Here is a 19,418-nt window from a genome sequence, read left to right as displayed (position 1 = left end):
CAGGACAGAGAATAATATCTTTTTGTGCCTGTTAGGATACTTGAGAGGCATCATGACTACAAGAGTCCCTTCCTCTCCTGAGAATGCAATGTGTACAATATGGGATACCCTGTCCTTTTGCAGGCTATGCAGTGTGGGACTAGACTACTGTGCTATTGCTTCCGTGTTATGTGCTCAAGGCTTACATTACTGTATGGAATTCTGTTGGGAAGGTTTTAAACATAGAGGCTATCTGAAAATCTGAGGCCTGGCTTCATATTGTAAACCTGCTAAGTCCAAGGCTGTTCAGAGCAAAAAAGTTTCCTCTGGCCTCTCACAGCTCTTTGCCTCTATGTATGTGTATGTGTCCTGGTTTGGGCTGGGATAGTTAATTTTCTTCTTAGTAGGTGGTACAGTGCTATGCTTGGATTTAGAATGGGAATAATGTTGATAACACACTGATGTTTTGGTTGTTGCTAAGCAGTGCTTACTCTGAATCGAGGACTTTTCAGGTCTCATGCTCTGCCTTTGAGCAGGTGTACAAAAAACCAGGAGGGAGCACAGCCAGGACAGCTGACCTGAACTGGCCAAAGGCATAGTCCATGCTACATACAGAATGTAATGACCACTGTATTAACTGGAGGGTATTGCCTGGGAGCTGCTCATTGAGGGACAAAATGGGCGTGAGTAATTATACTGTGCATCACTTCTTTCTCTGAGGTTTTACTCTTTCTCTCTCTACTTGTCATTATTATTATAATATTCCAGTTATTAAGCTGCTGTTAACTCACGAGTTTTACCTTTTTTATCTTGATTTTCCTCCCCATCCCATGGAGGGTGGGAGCAGTGAGCTGGTGGCTGCACGGAGTTAGCCCATGTTGGAGAGAACGTGCCAGGCAGGCTGTACGGTGTGTGTGCTTGTTTCCACTCCCACATAAACACCTGCATGTGGGTACAGATAATACCATAAATGCAGAGATACAGAAGCATTTATTCTTCCTATAAAAGAAACTATTGAGTCGTTTTTGGTCTATATGCTGCTTAGTAAAAGATGGCAGAAGCATAGGTTTTCACATGACAGCAAGACCTGATCCTCGTGCCTTCTTTTAAGCAAATTGCTCTTGCAGCAAAGCCAACAGGTAGAAAGTTTGTTCAGACAAAAGAAAAATCTTCAGAGGCAGCCTCAGGAGTGCATGTGAAGCAGAAGAGACAGCAACGTGGCAAGGGGGACAAAGAGGCTCCCTTGTGCTCCTTCTCCCCAGAGGAACACTGCTGGCAGCACAACACAGCCAGGCAGTGTTTGTTGAAAGGGCAGGGTGGCTGCTGTTTGCCCCTTTGCTGTCTCTGGCTCGCCTCAGTGGTCGAGGTGAAAGCAGGAGGGGATGTGGCACAGCTGCCTCACCAAGTATCACCACTTTCAAATTCCACTTCTTATCTCAGCCCTTCTTCCTTGTTGCTAATTACCACCTACTCCAAGATGTCAAGAACATACTCCCAGGAATAAACTGCTAGATAAACAAACCCCAGACAAACATCAAAGCTTAAAACAAACTGATAAGTCCCTTTGATTGATTTTAAGGGTCGATGGGGAGAGGTGTGTTTGGATTGGAAGGTGCAAATGTTGAGTGGAGCAGCACCTGCTGCCTTGTGATCTCACCAAACCATTTGGCTTGAAAAGGCCAGGAGATAGGGAATCCGAAATCCATTTGGAGTTACAAAAGCAGCAGGGGAGGCTTAGATGAACAAAGGGGCTCTCCAGGCAGGGCCGTGTGCTGCTTTTTGTCAGCTTGGTATCACATTCCCTGCCCCAGCGTGACAGACAAATGCCAGGCCAGATGATGTGATACGATCGGCCTTGCTGGGATGAGGTCTGTACCTGTATTATGTGATGGTAGCAGATGCTGATTCAGTATGGGGACGAGCACAGAGTAAACCAAGGCTTAAACTTCTCAGCAAAAATTATTTCCAGGTACCTGTGTCAGAGGGTGGGAAGGGAGCTGGTCAGAGACAAGGACAGGCTTGGGATGTGCCTGTATAGGGACAGAGCGCTTGTGAAAAATGCTCAGTCTGAGAATAAAACATGTCTGTGACTGCAGAGCTCCCCCACCCCTTCCTGGGGTCTCACAGACTCTCAGACCTGCTCTGCAGAGACTGTGCTTACCTCAGCTGACGTAGGAAAAGGAATCCAGCTCATGCCTATTAAACCAGAGATTAGTAGAAAAAGCTTGCAAATGCCTAAATATGCCTAAGATCAAAGTGATACAATTTGCTGTGATAAAGCAGGGTATTTTTCCCTCTTTTTAGTTCCAGTGCTGCATAAATACTTCCATGCTCTGAACTACACACACACACTAATGCCACAGTTCCTGATGGGCTCTCCACATGCTCAGTTAAGCAAGTAGGATTCAAGGACTCAGACTCCTATCAGCTAACTTTATATACTTGTATGTGTGCCTGAGGGTGCTTAGGGGTGTTTCAGATGCTGCAGTGATGTGCTGAGGTGGATCTACACCATTCATTCTTTAGCATTTCCTCTAAAGGTGACTATCTGCTGAGGAGAGCAATTGCAGTGGAAAGGAACACAGCATGACTGGGAATTCTGCTTTGATTGTACTGTGCACAGCTAAAAGTGAAAAAGGTGCAGCCTGCATGGTTATTTTACTTACTTGCTTCCAGGAGTAAATTAACTTTCTGATATCTTACTAGAAAATGTTAGTTTTGTCCTAGGTTTTTTGAGAGGTTGTTTTTTTTTCCCTCTGGAAATGAGGGAGAAAAACAGAGAGAGGGGAAAAGGCCATCTTTTTGGTTATGGTTTTGGTTATGAATTTGTTGTAACTGATGGAAATTCTAATGTAAAGCTCATGTTTACCAAGCTCAGAAGCCCTAAAAAGTCTTCCAGTTTTCCCTATTTCTTCAAATGAAAACAAAGGAAATGAGACTAAAGAAATGATGGGCGGGTGAAAAAAAGACAGTTTGTATTACTGAAAAATGGAAGTGGGTGGATATTTCAGAAATGCTTGATCAACATTTGCAAAAAAACAGGACCAATATCTAAGAAAGTAGTTTACTCTCAGGAATAATAGGAGAAAAGTAATTTTAAGTAAACCACTGAAATTCTCAACTTGAATTTTCATCATACAAATCCAGTTCTTGGATCATTACTTATCCAGTTATAGACTGGGAGACTGAGCTCAGTAAAAAACAAGCAATGGAGGTTGAATTTCTGTAAATGAGTTTTCAAAACCATATTTATTTCAGGACAGAGTGACTGACTCAGTCCTATTACTGGCATTGCTTACAGTGTTTAAATGGTGTTTCAAGATGCACCTCTCTACAGAAGAAAATGATAGTAAAAATTCCCAAGCATGCTCCATTTCCCAGTGATTTTCACTGGAACCACTTGGAGTGTGTGCAACGACTTTAATATGACTGAAGAAATATTGATGTACATTGAAGAGATCAAGGAGGGACATGTTTTTCTGACTCTCTACTTACAACAACAAAAAAAAAAAAAAAAAAAAAAAAAGCAACATCACCTCTCTGTACATTAGACTTTCTGTCTACTGAAATGGCACAAAAAGAACATCTCTGAGGGCTTTCCAGTGCCAGTAGGGATGATTTATAGCTTCAGCACTATTTGTTTTAATCTCAGAGGGAGAGGAGGAGGAAGGGAATGGATTCGATGATACATAGAGAAACATTATTTCCCAAAGGCAGATTTTATTTCTTTAACAATTTATAAAGCTCCAGAAGTGAAATATCACTATTTTGGGACTGGTGTTATATATCAATGAGTTTAGCAGCTGCCAGACTTATGCATGTATTTTGTACTGTACGTACAGTGCAAAGGCCATTGATTCAACAGTGGTTAACAGGGTCTTTATTGTCATTGTTGCAGTAGATCACCAAATTTTGATCTTAAGAGACAGACTGTGCACTAAGAAATGTCAAAGGCAAACTTGTATAATAAGAAAACCTCGTTCTACCTCCACTAATCACCCTACAAACTACCTCAGCTTCTGCATCTCACTCATTCTGCTTTTTGCTAGTAGCAGATCTGACCACAGTTCTGTTCATTCTGCTACCATCAGCTGTGTAGGCACAGAAATGCAACCAAATAATAAATATATTGATAAAAACCTTCTTGAAGTCTTGTGGAGGGAGGTGGATGTGTACTTTGGGGGAGGTAGAAAAACCAAATCTTGTGACTCTTACTGTGGTTGTAGTAGTTTGGTAGCCCCTATAGAATAATACAGGGAGTACCTGGATTTACAGGAAAGATACCAAAAGTCTGCTCTAAGGTGGAAAATTTAGGGATCAGCAGAGACAACTGTTTTAGTAGAAGATGGGTTCTTGAAGCTATAATTCAATTACTGAGAGGTCTCAAAATGGTACAAATGATTTTATGCAATTTACAGGTTGCTCCATGACCACTTTCTGCCTGAATGCTGCTAATTATGAAACCAAAAAGCTTTTTCCTCTTGAGGCTTGAAGGAACCTGAGGTAATGAGACAGATAAGATTAATCTCTTTGGAAAGTAAAGATATATGTTTCATTTTGGGGTTTTACACATAAAGCAGGAAAGAAACTTTCAGAGGTTCTCTGCAGCCCTCCCTTTTAAAAAGGGCTCTGTAATCATTGCCTGTGTTACGTATGTTTTCATCTCTCAGCACAGCTGAGGTGAGAAAGGATATAGCTCTACTGAGATACAAACACTGTTCCCCTGTGTGTTTTCTCTCCCTTTTAACTTAGTTTTGTTTGTGTTGGAGAAAAATCTAGTTTTCAGCTCTGCAGCCACAGAGCCTTTACTGTCAGCAGAATCAGTGTATTTTCCCTAGGCAAAGGCAAAAGAGACAATGGCAGGGCAGTGTCTACAGTGTGCATTGTTACAGCCCCAGCAGGGCCTTCTGGTATGGGAATGATTTATGGGAACACAGAGCAAACCAAGGCCGTTTTCTTCCCTCAGAGTGTTGGGACCCCAGAAAGCTCTTGCAGACATTGATGCCTTTTTCATTGCTTTTATTGGGTGCTAGCTCTCTGGATTTAGTTTGTTATTGTAGGATGTTTGAGTATTTATTTGCTTAGGCCAGACTTTCCTGAAGACTTCACTTCACTTGAGATGCATCAAGATTCAAAAGATGAGAATCAAAAGTTTGCTTGATATCAATATCACTGTTGATCCAAGGCTTTGAAAATTGCCGCTTATGGCAGTGAAATGGGGAGTAGCTTTACTCATTTCTGATGGAGCTTGCAAAGCAGAACTCTGCTGATTTTTCAGTTCCTAAGAATGTCTGCATAGTTTGTTAATCCCTGGAAGTGGGAAGTCGGCTTTTAGCAACAGCAGGAGGGACTGGACCTTTGGTGTTTGCTAGCTCTGAAGCTGGGATTTAGCCAGATTATTCTTCATTTCTCACAGAAGGGGAATCATAGTGCTTGCTGAAGCCAAATGACAGTTGTGGGAGCTGAGACTTCCATTTACTACATACAACAGCAAAGCTAAGAGGAAGCCATGGCTGCCAGATGTTTGTTTTACATAATCCAGAGGATGCAGATGTCTTTCTTCAGCAATGGACACTTTGTGATACTGTTTAAAGGCTGGTACCTAAGGAACTGTTTCTAGATTGTGATTTGAACTATGTCTGAGGATCCCTTTCCTCTTTGCAGGTTATCTGAGGCAGCTTGGAACCTGGGGTGAAAGATTAGGTGGGGCTTTTTCAGCTTGCTTTTACCAGATGGCTTACCAGAGGAAAGTGGGTGAGAGAATATCTGAAGTGGTGGCTTCCTTCCTGCAGCAACCTATGCTGAACCCAAAGAAAGGGAACAGACTAGACTAGACTAGGCTAGACTAGACTAGACTAGGCTACTTCAGTTGGAAGGGACCTGCAATGATCATCTGATCCAGCTGCCTGAGCATTTCAGGGCTGATCAAAATTGAAGGATGCTATTAAGAACATTGTCCAAATGCCTCTTAAACACTGATAGACTCAGACCATCAACCACCTCCCTAGGAAGCCTGTTCCAGCATTTGTCCACTCCTGCTGTAAATAATTTCTCCCTAATACCCAGTCTAAGGACTACAAGATGTAAGGAGGAAGAGCTTGAGAGGAGCATGAGGAAATCAGCCTTTGCCCAGCTGTTGGATTGCAAATGCAGCATCTTTGAAACCAGCCCTGTTCAAAAACGACCACTTAAAGAACGTGGTGGTTTTCGTATTATTGCCTACTGGGGTACCCTAAGGCTGGTAATAAAGTAGACACTAGGTCTTGAAATCAAACAAAACGTTATTGACTTACAGTAAAAAAGTATAAGAGGGAGAGATATTGGGACTGATCAGTTTCCAAATAAAACTGTCCTTTACATCACAGAAGAGTTTATAGTCTCTGTAAAGAGTCAAGGAGAGGAGTTAGAAATGAAAGAGTGGAATAAAGCTAGTCCCAGATGCCATAAAGGATATCCAGGATTCAAACCATTAAGATGATGGCTGTAAAACACTGTGTCCTCAAACGATAAAGTAGAGAGGAAACTAGATGCAACCTGAACAAAAATGAAGGAATATGAATGCCTAAAAAGCCAAATGTTAATTCTGCTGGCAACAAGGCTACATGGATGACAAAGTGAACAGATTTCTGTAGGTGGTCTAGGCTACATCTGTGCTGGTCATGCACACATACATGGTCAAGCTTGGAGCAGTGGCTGATGATTGTTCAAGAAGTTGAGCTGTTTGCACAATATCAACAAATATTTTCCATATAACCTCTGCATGTGAGTTAGGCAATGGCACAAAGCAAGGATCTCTCTGAGTAAGTAGTCTATATGCAGCCAGCCTGTTTTTTTGGGAAAATGAATCTCTCAGCCTTGCTGTTAGACTAACATGGCACTCAGACCATAGCCTGGGATCCCCTGATAATGTGCACTATCTGGCTTATAATTTCACTGGTGCTCGTTGTAAAACTCTCTAGGTTCTCCTCTATTTCCTTTGATGGATAGAAATCTTTCTAATTTCAATAATATTATATAGCCAGGGCCAATATTATCCCAGTGGTTACAGTAAGTTAGACTGCAAAAATGTGGCCAGTTTCAGGCAATTTATGACGCAAATAGCCTGAGTCTATGTGTGCAAATAGCCATAGGTAGGCACAGGCCACCAAGAAACTAATGAAACAAGTCATTGGAGAGATTAGTACCCCTGAGCTAGAGTAGGGACCCTGTTCTAGGAGCAAGTATGTATGTGTGAATGCTCTTGGCTTGATCTTAAACAATAATCATAATTAGGAAAATTGAAGTTCCAATTAGCTGTCACACAAGAGTGACATGTGGGGCTTCCCATGTAGAAAGACAAGAAACTACAAATCTTTTTAGACTTTGTTGGACTGTGCTCCAGTTCAACACCAAAACATCCTCAATGTGAAAAAGGAAGATCAGTCACCCTGGCTTCCACCCAACATGCAAAGCCAAACAAAACGTATATTGGAGAAAGTGGAGGCTGCTTCATGGTGAGCTGAAGATAGAAGCACATTGGACATGTAGACAGTGAGGATACAGAGAATTTCTTTAGCTTCAGGGAACAGTGGGTAGAGAGAACTGTCAGTCCTGCAGTGGAGAGGTACATACAATACACCTGTTGAAACAGGCACAGAACCAGTCAGAAAACCCGTGCTTCTGATCCTAGACATCTGTTGACTTTTGAGAGACTCCAGCTGCACTCTGAAAAATGTAGAGTGTTTAGGAACTAAAGGGTGGGAAGAAGTTCAGTGATTTATAGGGATGCCTAACTTATCTTTCTAGATTCTGTACATGCTTATCAGAAGCCTGTGAACTCTTGAGACAGTTAGCACATAGTGGGCGTATGGTGAGATACCAACAAACAGGCATTTGAAGGAGTAAAGAAAAATGCAAGTGATATATCAGGCTTTAAGTGCTATCAAGCAAAGCAGCCCTGTAACGATGGTGACTATGTCTACATAGACACACTTCTAAGCAACTGTGATTGTTCTGTTCCTTTGGACCATGCACCACAAATTTATGCCCAAAGCAAAAACCATTCAAGGGATACTGTAGTGTCAACAGTCTGCTTCCCTTTCCCTTAAATGTTTGCAGTAAATTATTACAGGTATATATATATATATTTTTAGAAATTTAGAGGACATAAAATATATATCATGTATATAAAACATCTTCAGGAGAAAAAAAAAAAAGAGTCAACAAGATTGTTTCTGATAATGTAAAGTGTTTGGATTTTCTTCTGTGCCCACCCAGACTGGGGATAAGGTGGACTGGGCAGGTGTAAGTGAAAAGCAGATGTGTCTGACTGGCTCTCACATGAACAAAGCATGGTGATGATGCCCTTATTCAGGGTTTGTACATTGATTAATTTTTAAGTGCACCTGGCACTAGATGGAATATTGAAGGCTGGCCAGTGTACCTGGCACTGGTATTGAAGGCTGGCCAGTGTTCCTGAAGGCCTAGGCTTCCAAATGCTTATCTGTGGCATTGGAGGAACAAAGGTGTTTGTCCATGTGAGCATAAGAAGAATTTAGGCACCTCTTCAAACTGAAGAGCAACGTAAGATGGATACACCTTGTGGGGTTTTAGAAGATGGTCTGTAAGAAGTATAGGAAGCAGACTACAGCAATTGTCACCAGAGCTCTGATACACAGGGAAAGAGGTATCTTAGTACTGGAAAGGATGAAATGACTGAGATTTTGGAATACAGAGATCTAATTGCCTTTGGGTGGGACACGAACAGGTGATCACCAAATCTAGTAGAAAGCAATGTGTGAATAAGCTGATGCTAAATACATAAAAACACCTATCCAGTGTAGTAGTTGAAACTACATTGATCATGAAGAGTAAGGCTCATGAGCATTTTGAGGCCTGACAGACACATATGCAGTATATCCTACTGTGAATATAAAGCATCTGGGACCCTGGAACAGAAGACAAAATCCCAAAATATGCTACAGTACCTTTCCATCCCTCATGAGACACTTCAGGCAGCTGAAACAAATGTGCTAGGAACAGCAAAATGACTCATGCTCCAGCATTAATCGCTTCATAATAAAAGACCACAGGATGTTAGTTTTTGTTTGGTGAGTAGTGACTATGGTGTGCAACACATGACCCTGAGTGCAGGGGGCCAAGCAATCATACTGTTTGATTTAGGGTAGGCATGAAAGTTTAAATGAAAATGCAGGTCTTCTAGAGATGAGCCAGGAAACATACTCAGTAGCCAGACATGAAAGGCATACGTAGAACAGTGTGCATAGTGTAAAGTGCTGGCAGCAGCAGGAGACTTCTATCTGACGACAGCCCAGGGAAACACTGTGAAGTGCTCTGTTCTTACTGCAGAGCAGAAATTGCATTGTTAAAATAAATTATAATCCAATTTCTAAAAGAAGGATTCTCTTTTTAGATGAAATCTTTGTCTTACAGGGCTATGTTTTTCCACTAGTTATAATGTAGTACTTTAAACAGCCAGGAGCCAGTGACTGTTGGAAAGACCATAAGACAGATGACTACCAACTTTTTGGCACAGGGAAAGCTGGGCAGAACTGTTGACTCACAGGAGTGTCACTAAATCACTCTGCCAGCTTGAATTGTTCCTCGGGTGATGCAGTCTGAGCACCACACCTGTCTAAGGGCTGTGCCTGCACAGATGAAGAAATATAAATCCAATTAGTTTGTAAAGAGTAAAAGATTGAGAGAGGAGAGAAATGATTTTTTTTCTCAGCATACATACACATGAACGCAGGAAGCCTGAGGAAGTCAGAAGAGCTGATTAAGGTAAAGGACTGTTCAAAAGTAACTGTTCTAAAACTGAACATGAATACACTCAGACTGGAAAATTAGAATGAATTTCTTACGGACAAGGAATAGGAGGGGTAAAAAAAGAGTTGTATCTAGTTCAGTAAGAAGCTCAATCAACTCAGGATGGGACAACATTTTTTAAGTTTGCAGGAGACAGATTCACAGCTCCAGGATTTTCCTGTTCATCCTACCTTCCTATATCTTAAAAAAGAGATTACCAAGATTTGCATTCAAATATGAATAAGCTAAGTGTAACTGTTTACAGCTGTAGGTATTCCTGCCAAGGCTGGTCTGTAATTGGGATATTTATGTACAACTGACCACTTGGGCATCTATGTTCTGGTTTGTGCACCCATGTGGCTTGCATGTGCAAAAGTAGTTGTGCACTCAAATAGACTTGCACAGTGCTGTGTGTACGGAGCCTATGCAAATTATGAGCTCCTTAAAAATATCTTGAAGTGAAGAGATTAAAAAGCTCTGTCTGCTGTAGCTGTTTGTTTCATTGCTGATTCCAGCATTCTCTAAGCATCAGTATATGAGATATGGACATTAATGAACCTATCTGTAAAATATTGGCAACACAGAAATAAATATTTTAGTGTTTGGTGGGTTTTTTTCTAATTTTTTAAAAAGACAGGTAGTGGGAAAGTTCCCTCCTGAGACTGATTGGATAACTTTCTAAAGGAAGACATTTTCTAAGATGTCCTTATTTTTTTACCAAAACAACAGGAAAAAAATCTTGATGCAATCCTTTGGGGAAATACAGACTTAACAGGCTACTTCAGCTAACCTCAAAGTCATGGGGAGTGAAGATCTCTGAAATCTCATGAGCTCCAGTTTAGCAAAAGACTTTAGCACATCCTTAACATTAAACATGTGGGCTGTGCCTTTGAAGTCGGTAAGTGTACTCACATGCTTTTGTCTGCCGCTGGATTGGGCTTTGACCACCTGTTTTTTATCTCAGCAGGACAGAGCACCCAGTCATTCCTGACATCCCCTTGCTCATGCTCCTGGTTCCTGAGCAGTCAATAGGCCCACTGTGCACGCAAGGCTTGATCACTTCAAGCAGTGTTAAGCCCACCAGTAGCACTTGAAGTTTTGTACTGTTTGGCATTCTGCTTGGACTTATTTTTTTAAAAATTTTGACTGATAATTCTGTTTGAGCTGCATTGCTCCAGGGATTCCTGCACTCTTCCCCTCCAAAAGCCAGACAGACTAGTTAATAAACATTCATAATTGCAGGCAGTCCAAGACAGAAATTAGCTTATCCCTTGTAAATTCATTTATTCACTTGCTTGAGTCAAGCTTCCATTATTTTGTTTTTCTTATACCTACTGGAGGGAACAGAAATCAACCCCCTGAGCTCCTTCAGGCTGCATATTCACTACTTTTTCGTTTAAAGTGCCAAAATACTCAATTTGTATTTTCTTCCTCAGTCTGCAAGGAAAATAAGGTAATGGAAACTTAACTCCAGTGAAAAATCAAACGCATATAAAGTGCTATCTAATGAAGAAGATTTATTTTGAGTACCCAGAGATATGGCCACTAATTTCCTTCTCTGGGGCCCAGACTCTGAAAGTACCTTTCTTTTGGGGAGTGGCAGTGTGCCGCTGGCTGGTGTCACTGGCTGGTTGTGCCCGTTTGCTGCTTATGGCCTGCCAGCTCCAACATTTTCCTGTATTGACAAACAGAGTCCTTGACCTACTTCGGGAGACTAAGGTCTGATTCTCCTCTCAGACTGATTTTGAGACCAATATACCAATATTGTTTTACTGCATTTGTCGGAGTAACTGCTGCATGTAAAGCAGAGAGGAGAGAAGACAAGACTACTGGAGGCAATAAATGGGATTTCACTAACAGTGTTTTTGGGTCTGCAGACAGTTCCTTGTTCTCTGCTGTGCCACTGCTATTGAGTTGCACATGGTATTCTGCTGACTGTTCTGGATATTCACATTGCCTTCTAATGCCATTGACAGATGCAATGATACATCCTGACATTGGCAGACTGAGGTCTAATTTTACTACCTAGAAGACATCAGTGAAAAGGAGTGAATTTTCACAGAACAGATTCAGGATATTGCCATCTCTTCTATGTTTATGAGAGGAAATGACCATTTTTCTCTGCACCAAATTTGCAGATGCTCCCTGGAACATTGTTCTTGATAAATCTGTAATGACAATGTCTCATTTTTCAAACCTACATTTTCCTGGAAGAATAATGTCATACTGGGCCATGATGAAAAGTAATCTGCCTGGGTGGGAAAAGTAAAAATTATACTAAGAGAAAAAGGAGAATATGGATGTTTCTAGGGAGTCAACTTACGAAAAAAGAGTGTGACCTGTGGGTTTTTCATTTCAAATTTCTACTGCATGAGATTTTCTTATTTCTTGTGGCTCAAATATCAGTCAGACATCATCTTCTCATAAACAAATTGTAATATAAAGATAAACATTAGCCTATTTTTAGAATTAACGGGTTAAGAAAAACAAACAAAGTGGAAAAATAGCAAAAACGCCCAGACTTTTGGAGCTCATATGGCTCTTCTTTAATTTTACAACATTTTGAAGCTCTTGTAAATGCACCTCAGGACAAGGTCAGAAGTCAATAGGTTGAGGATTTTATGAATTAATTCTGAGCCACAATTTTTAGTTTTAGAAAGTAAATGCCAGCACTCCGTGTTGATTTAAACAACACTCTCACTGTGCTGATGGTGTAAGCTGAATTAGAATCACATCTCAAAGCTAACTCTAAACTAGCAACCATTTCATCTCTTCACGCCTCTGTTGCTTGCCACCCTCCTGATTTATATCACCAATACATGAAATGCTCCCATCTCACGGCAATCATCTTAATTGAGAAAGCAGAAGTACCAGGATGATATTGACTCAGGAAAATAGAAGCAGACAAGTATGAACTTTCCATTATTCTGGATGCTGGTCATAAATGTTTTTCCTCTTCTGAACTCTGACTGGTAATGGTAGGAAAATCATTACAGCAAGTAGCTGTAGATGCCATTCAGTGAATATTACATGTCTGTTTGGCTCCTCTTCTAAATCCTTCATTAGACCTTCAGCCAATCTGTGTAATAATTTCTAGTCAGTCTCATAACTTTTGTCTGCAAAAGATGGACTTCAGTGTCCATCTGCTACAGCTTCCTTACAGTGTAATGGTGATGTGCCAAATCAAAACACAGCACAAAATTCCTTCCAATTTTCCTGAAACTTTATAAAAAATATATTCACTCTCAAAGTAGGTTACTATTTCTGAAAACTGCTGTAGTGACAGACCTTCTTCAACCACATAACAGAAAGAGCATGTTTAGCAGCAATACAGCTACATCTGGCCTGCCTGTAGCAAACTTCTAGGATGCAAGGAAATTCAGTCTCCATGCCCATTTAACTTTCACTTTCTCTGTTAGAACAGACAAGCAGGATGCTAGTTTTGGACTTTCCTCATTTTAAGCCTCATTTTAAGCCTGATCTGTGAAGCCTCATGACCTTAGGCTTATTGAATGAGCCTGACAATGAATGGCACAGAAAGGCTTAGGGCAGAACTGCAGAACATTTACAACAATGGAGACTGCAGACTTGTTATAAGAAAAAATAGAATACTTTTTATTTTGCACACTAATATCCTTCATCCAACCAGTTCCATTCACACATTTGTAGATGGTTTTGCAGGGCTGGAAGAGGTCTATAAAACCTGGACATTTGCACTGATTCTTCTTTTTCTTAGCTCCTCTGGAGCATTCTATTTCCAATTGCTTTAATCCTTTTACATACTACTTCTTTTCGTGGCTGGTCATTTGACTAGAGTTACAAACATTGAAAAAAAAGGGCTTCCAAAGAAGACCATCTGTTTTGTTGTGTTTGTAAATTATTTCACTTTCCTTGGATCACATGGGCAAGGCAGAAAGAGAAGGGAAAGAAATGGTTCTCTGATCAGAGATACCCTTCCAACCATATGGCTTCGGTGGGGAGAGAGGACAGGAGAGTTTGACAAAGGATTGTCGAAGCAATAAGAGGCAACAGGTTTGTCATCATAAGAAGCTGCACAATGGAAGGAAGTTATATTCCTATTAGGTATCAGACTGAGATCTGTGAAAAAGGGTGCCTACTTTGTCATACTGCATGTATTTAGTTTCCCTCTAGGAAATTGGCAGCAGTTACCAAGAACGAGACATACATGACCTGAAGGACACCAAGTACTGTGTGATTGCTCAATTTAATTCTCTTCTAGTTTGTTTTCACTGATTGACCAAATTAGGTCATTTCTGCAATGATGAGAAAGAGACTAATAAACAGGTTGTTCTTGCAAAGCATGATAAATCAGAAAGAACACCTGGAAGACCCCAGAGCTAACATGGACCACACAAGTCTTCCACACAAAGAGAGGTAGAGGCAAACTGGAAGCTAAGAGAGAAGTTCACACACAAGGGCAACAGCTCAGACACTCAATAAAATAGCAGTTAAAATATAATTTCATTGATTTTTGAATGGGAATAATCAGAACCGAGTTTGTCAATATTTCACATGAGACCAAAGCCAACACTTTCATTATTCTGGAAAATGAACATTTTCTCTAATGCTCTCCTGTGCTGGTAGATGTTGGTAAAGCTAAAAGCACCAAACTGACATCAAGATACTCATATAGAAACAGAATCAAAATAGATTTTTTTTTTAATCCACAAGATTTAGTTTTGTAGTATTTGTATTCTGAGTGTTATTTCAGTTATAAAAGTTCAGAAGGAAAAGGGAACTACTCCCCAGGTGATCTAAGGACAAAAAATTGACATAAGCATCAGCTGACAATGAAAAAAATTTGCACCAAAGTAGTATTCAATTTTAGTATTTAAAATATTTTCTTATAACTATTCATCCCAATTTCTAATTTTTCAAATTTTAGTTTAAAAAACCCTAAAATTTCTTTTTTTTTTTACTAAAACCAGCTTCATTGTCAAGATATTTTCATTTTCCTTGTTCCAATTCTTTCTACAGTTGAACTACAGTGATATTTTATATTCACCATTATGTTTTGCTTACCATCAATGCTTTTCTATCACAAATGTCCCCTAGAACTGACAGTAGAGGTAAGTGAAATCATCTCTTGCAGGAATAGTCTTGGTTTTGTAAGCTGTTGTATCTATTTTTACATTTCTAGAATTTCTAATTACTTTCTCTGTTTTATAAATAAATCAAAATTGTCAGGCTAAGTCTGCACATTACATTTGAAAAACTTTGGTCAGTATCTGTTAGAATAAACAGAAGTGAAATTATATTTAAACTCCTGAAAGGAAAAGATGTCTTATAAGCATTGTATTTTTATTTGGGCAACAGAAACAATGACGATTTTAAAAATCAGTGAAGTTAGAGCCAAAATATATCCAGAAACAGCATCCTGAAGAATCTGAAATGTCTGTTTGGAAAATGACATGCAATCTTGTGTCAGGACTTAGTTGCCAAAGTTGTCAGGCTGCTTCCTGGGGATTATTGACTGCAAGTCTCCAGTGTCTCACAGTGGCATGATTGCCACTTCTCTGTTTAGTTAATTGAAGATTTAAGTAACTCATGGTACAGAAAGGCAAACAGAAAGAGCAATTGTCTTGTGGTTGTTCTGCGGTGTGGACTTCAAGGGCCATACCCTTCCAATGAGTTAACACCTTGTCCCCAGAGAAAAGAAGGATAAAAATAAAGATCTGAACAGTACTGTTCCAGATGAGTAAAATTAGAAGCTGTTTTTAACAGCCCTGGCTCTGCCATACTATTGTTAGAACTTGTTCACTCGCTGAAGTGTTCTGCGTGACGCTACAGTGTGCGCTCCCTCCTCAGAGTAAGAGCCCTTTTCTGATTGCCCTCGGGAGCCAAGAATGTGCCATATTAAATGAAGCAGCTATTAAAATGTGCATGAAAAAACAATTTGCTTTGTGCCTAGTTATACCTTCAAGGGCGATCGTTATCAATGTATTTAATCAGAGTCGCTGTGTATAATCAAGCACTAGCACACAAAATGATTGTAAGCATAATAAAACCATGGCAGTAGGAAAGCCAGTGGAGACAATTCAGTGATTTGCTGAAAAGTGTGTGGGGTTGCAAAGACAGGAGGAGAAGGAGGCAGAAGGAGAAGAGGAACCCTATGAAACAGAGGTTTATCCTGTAATTCATTCTGTTTGAGTGTGGCTTTTGCATAATTTGTGCTAGCTGGTTGTGTGATCATCCCAAACACTTCATAATGAGGAAGGATTTTTGTACAAAATTTGCATGAACTGTAACATGGACAATATATGGATAGCCAACAGGACCCTAAAACAAGAGTACAACAAAGACCCTGCCTCTTGTAAATTGTTGGAACAAATTCCTTCTTCCACTCATTTTTGTTGAAACCTTTGTATGTCTTAGTAAACTAGTCATGCCAGAATGACCCCAAAAGCATAAATTTCATCATAATATTCTTACTCTTCTGGACCTCAGTTCAACAATTATTAGCATATTTATGATATTAGCAGACATCAATATTTTGTTAATAGAAGTGTACTATTATAAATATATGCTATTGTTACCTCTTTGCAAAAGGGTATACCACGCCAAGTGTTAACAGGCTACAAAGTGTAAGGGATACAGTTAGGAAGGTAAAAGGGAATATGCACTCTTGGAAACACAGACAAGTTCTAGGTATGGAAAAAATGCACATCCTGCCAGGAATTTATTCTCATTTCAGCATGAGTGGAATTTTCATGTCAGTGATTCTACATTGCTGCATGTGCTAATAGAAACCCGTGGATTTAAATAGGCTTTGAGAATCTTGAGACAAGAAAGAGTAAATATTTGGTGGGCTTCTACGGAGGTAAACTTCACAGTGACATCTGAAAGTAGAAGGAAAACATCCATGCAACATCAACCCTTCCTTTCTCTGATCTTTTCCTTTCTGTGAACCCTCCAAGTAATAGTTTGTGGCAGTATTGAGGAAGTACCAGCAACACAAGCTACCTGCAGCTTCCACAGAAACTCAAAACTGAAGACCTCTAAGAGGCATTTGGATCTATGAACATGCCTAAATGGATTTAAATGTCCATTCTAGAGGCTGGCTTCAAGACCATGATTTGCCTTGCAGAAATCTCCCAACAAAAAAGTGGATAAATGAGACACTGATAAAATCATATTCCTCTGCAACATGGCCTGAAAGTAATCTTGACTTCAAGGATTGTGCAAAGTTGAGGATCTGGAAGCCCTTGTAGGTGTCCTGAATCACTCTCTGCTTTCTGATATCCAGGCACAGGAGTTTGCTGAAGGGTGCACTACATCACGGTGTTGCCTCAGAACTCAAGCCAGGCCTTGATCCTCTGGACTGTTGAAAAGTTAGTGGAAAAGATGCAGGTAGACAGTCATTCCCACATAGCTCATTGCCTCACACATTTCTAACTGAACAACCAGGATCTAATCTTATGTGTTTCTTACGTGAATAATATATCTGTTTCCGCCCCGTAAGAGCCTTCGTTTTGCTTTGAACTTTCATTATATCAGATTTTTTTTGCAAGTGATAATTAAAACAGTAAGTACCTTTGTCTGGATTCAACTTTAGTAGAATTCTTTTCAGAGAGATACAAATTACATTCCATTTTTCTAAAAATAGCATTGGTGGAGGGAGACCTGATATAGTCTCTGTCAAGAATTAGAAGGTCTATACAAGAAGCTTTGATTTCCTCTACACAGAAGAATAACCTGGCAAAATTCAAGGGAGCTGCAGCCGTTGACTGGAGGAATTTCTAAGGCATTTGCCTCTCACTTACTGAAATGTGTTAGTCCTTGGACATGGTTCCTTCTTTGAATGTGGTAATACTTAGAGCCTCGTGCTGCCTTTGATCACATACTTTAATCATAGAAATTAGAGATGGAACAGACATATTCATTGATCTAGTCCATTTCCTGCTGCTGCAGGATTGGTCTGCAGCTTATTTTTGAGGGCTTTCTAGTTCTGGCATTTCTGCCTGAGATCAGTGGGAGTTCTTTACCCAGACCTAGGCAGTGAATGGCTCATGACCTGTGACACTCATACTGAATTGTATTTTGTGCCATGTCAGGTGGTACAAATGGTGGAAACAATGGAGATTACTCTTCCCATACAGGCTGAAGGGAAGCATCTGATGAGAAACAAGCATGGCTCACTTGTGCAGGTACTAGCTGAGTAGAAAGGAATGGATATCACAATTAGTTTTCTGTATATTCAGCTGTATATTTAACTTTCTAAACACGAGTACCTTCCTGTCCATATCATCTACCTTGTATGTGCAATGTTTTCAGTCAGCTCTTCATTCTTCCTTGATGATTTTCTCTATGTGGAGCTGGTCAAGTTTTTCCCCACTGTGTTTTAAAACCACTAAATTAGTGTTTTTCTGAGACAAAAAAGTATAAAATTTTAACTGACTGGTTGTGGTCTATTCCTAACATTTAGCATTTAAGAAAGGACAGTCAAAAAGTTTTTCATCTCTTACTTTGAATTTTTAAGTTTTGGTTTTTGAAGGAATTGCTAGCAATTTGCCTAATCATTTATGCTATGGAAATTACAACACAAATTTTGCCTTTGGGTTTCTGGTAAAACAATGTTGTCTAATGCAATGATCATGCAGTAGGGGCTGTTTACACTTTTTTTTATTACCTGATTTGTTATAATCCCTGAACCCTTCCTCCACCCAGCATTCCCCACATTGATTGTTGTTTCACCTCAGAAGGTTCTGATGCTTTGCAACATTCCCCTGGCTGCCATGATACAGTCTATCTGGCATTTCCTTTTTAGTACAGTACTCTTCAAAGTAATTAAATATAAGCCACAACATGAAAAAGCCTGAATTCAGCTGTCAGGCATGTCTGCATATCATGGCACTGGTCCGACAGTAAGCTTCTTAAACGATGCCCTGCCACAGACTCCCACACAATGGAAGATTGCCAAACAGTTTTTAATTCATATAATTTAAGTTTGGTGGCATGAATGACTAAGTGTGAAATATAGAAAACTGTCAAAAGAAGTCCAAATACTTGCTGAACTACAAAATCTAATGTGACTTTTCAGCTTTATCTGTGGTTTGGAGCTAGTGTTCATTATCCTATAACAAAACATAGCATCTCTAGTACCTGCTGCTTATCTAATACAGGTAGAAATTCAGCCCTTGCCATGAACCATGGCAGTGGAAAAAAAGCAGCAGAAGAAAAAGCATAATACGCAGTAGCAAACGTGGAACTGCCCTCTCCCTAAATATATTTTAAGTGGGCATCTAATGAGCAGGACCAAAGGAATTCTATGGAGGAGGAAGTCTTAAAATAGTATGGTTGTGAGCTGAGCTGTGCGAGGTATTTGGCTGGCTCTCAACCCACAGAAGGCGAAGTGTCACACAACAGCCTAGTGTTGCTGGGCGCAGGTCATTGTTAGTCCCCGCAGGAAAGGGATTAACTAGACAATTGCCTTTCTGCAGAGCAGAAACAAACTTCCCCATTAATTGCTACCAGCCTCTTCCTGTTCCAGTAGGTTACTCTGGCTTCTTTCACTGCAAAGCCTTTGCTATCAGAGCAGACAGTATCTATGGGCACAAGGAGGCACTTAACAATTAACTCTTTCTGTATTTGCTCTTCTGCATTGCAACCTG

General features: G+C 40.1%; 1 long non-coding RNA gene across 3 annotated transcripts in view; it reads left to right on the top strand.

The window, feature by feature from the left end:
* The first annotated feature begins 526 nt into the window (after nucleotides 1–526).
* Nucleotides 527–19,418, top strand: part of LOC134549043 (uncharacterized) — a 60,629-nt gene continuing 41,737 nt past the window's right edge. Inside the window, exons 1-2 of one of the 3 annotated variants that reach the window (XR_010079986.1) lie at nucleotides 527–662; nucleotides 4,398–4,482. This is a non-coding gene — a long non-coding RNA (uncharacterized LOC134549043). Of the gene's footprint in view, nucleotides 663–2,942; nucleotides 4,483–19,418 lie in introns of those variants that run through there. The other 2 variants (XR_010079985.1, XR_010079984.1) reach the window with 2 other exon arrangements.

The sequence above is a fragment of the Prinia subflava genome, chromosome 1, assembly GCF_021018805.1.
Source record: "Prinia subflava isolate CZ2003 ecotype Zambia chromosome 1, Cam_Psub_1.2, whole genome shotgun sequence".
In the NCBI taxonomy this organism is placed as follows: Eukaryota; Metazoa; Chordata; class Aves; order Passeriformes; family Cisticolidae; genus Prinia; species Prinia subflava.
The sequence above is the reverse complement of the archived record's forward strand: the minus strand, read 5'-3'. Positions and strand labels throughout refer to the sequence as shown.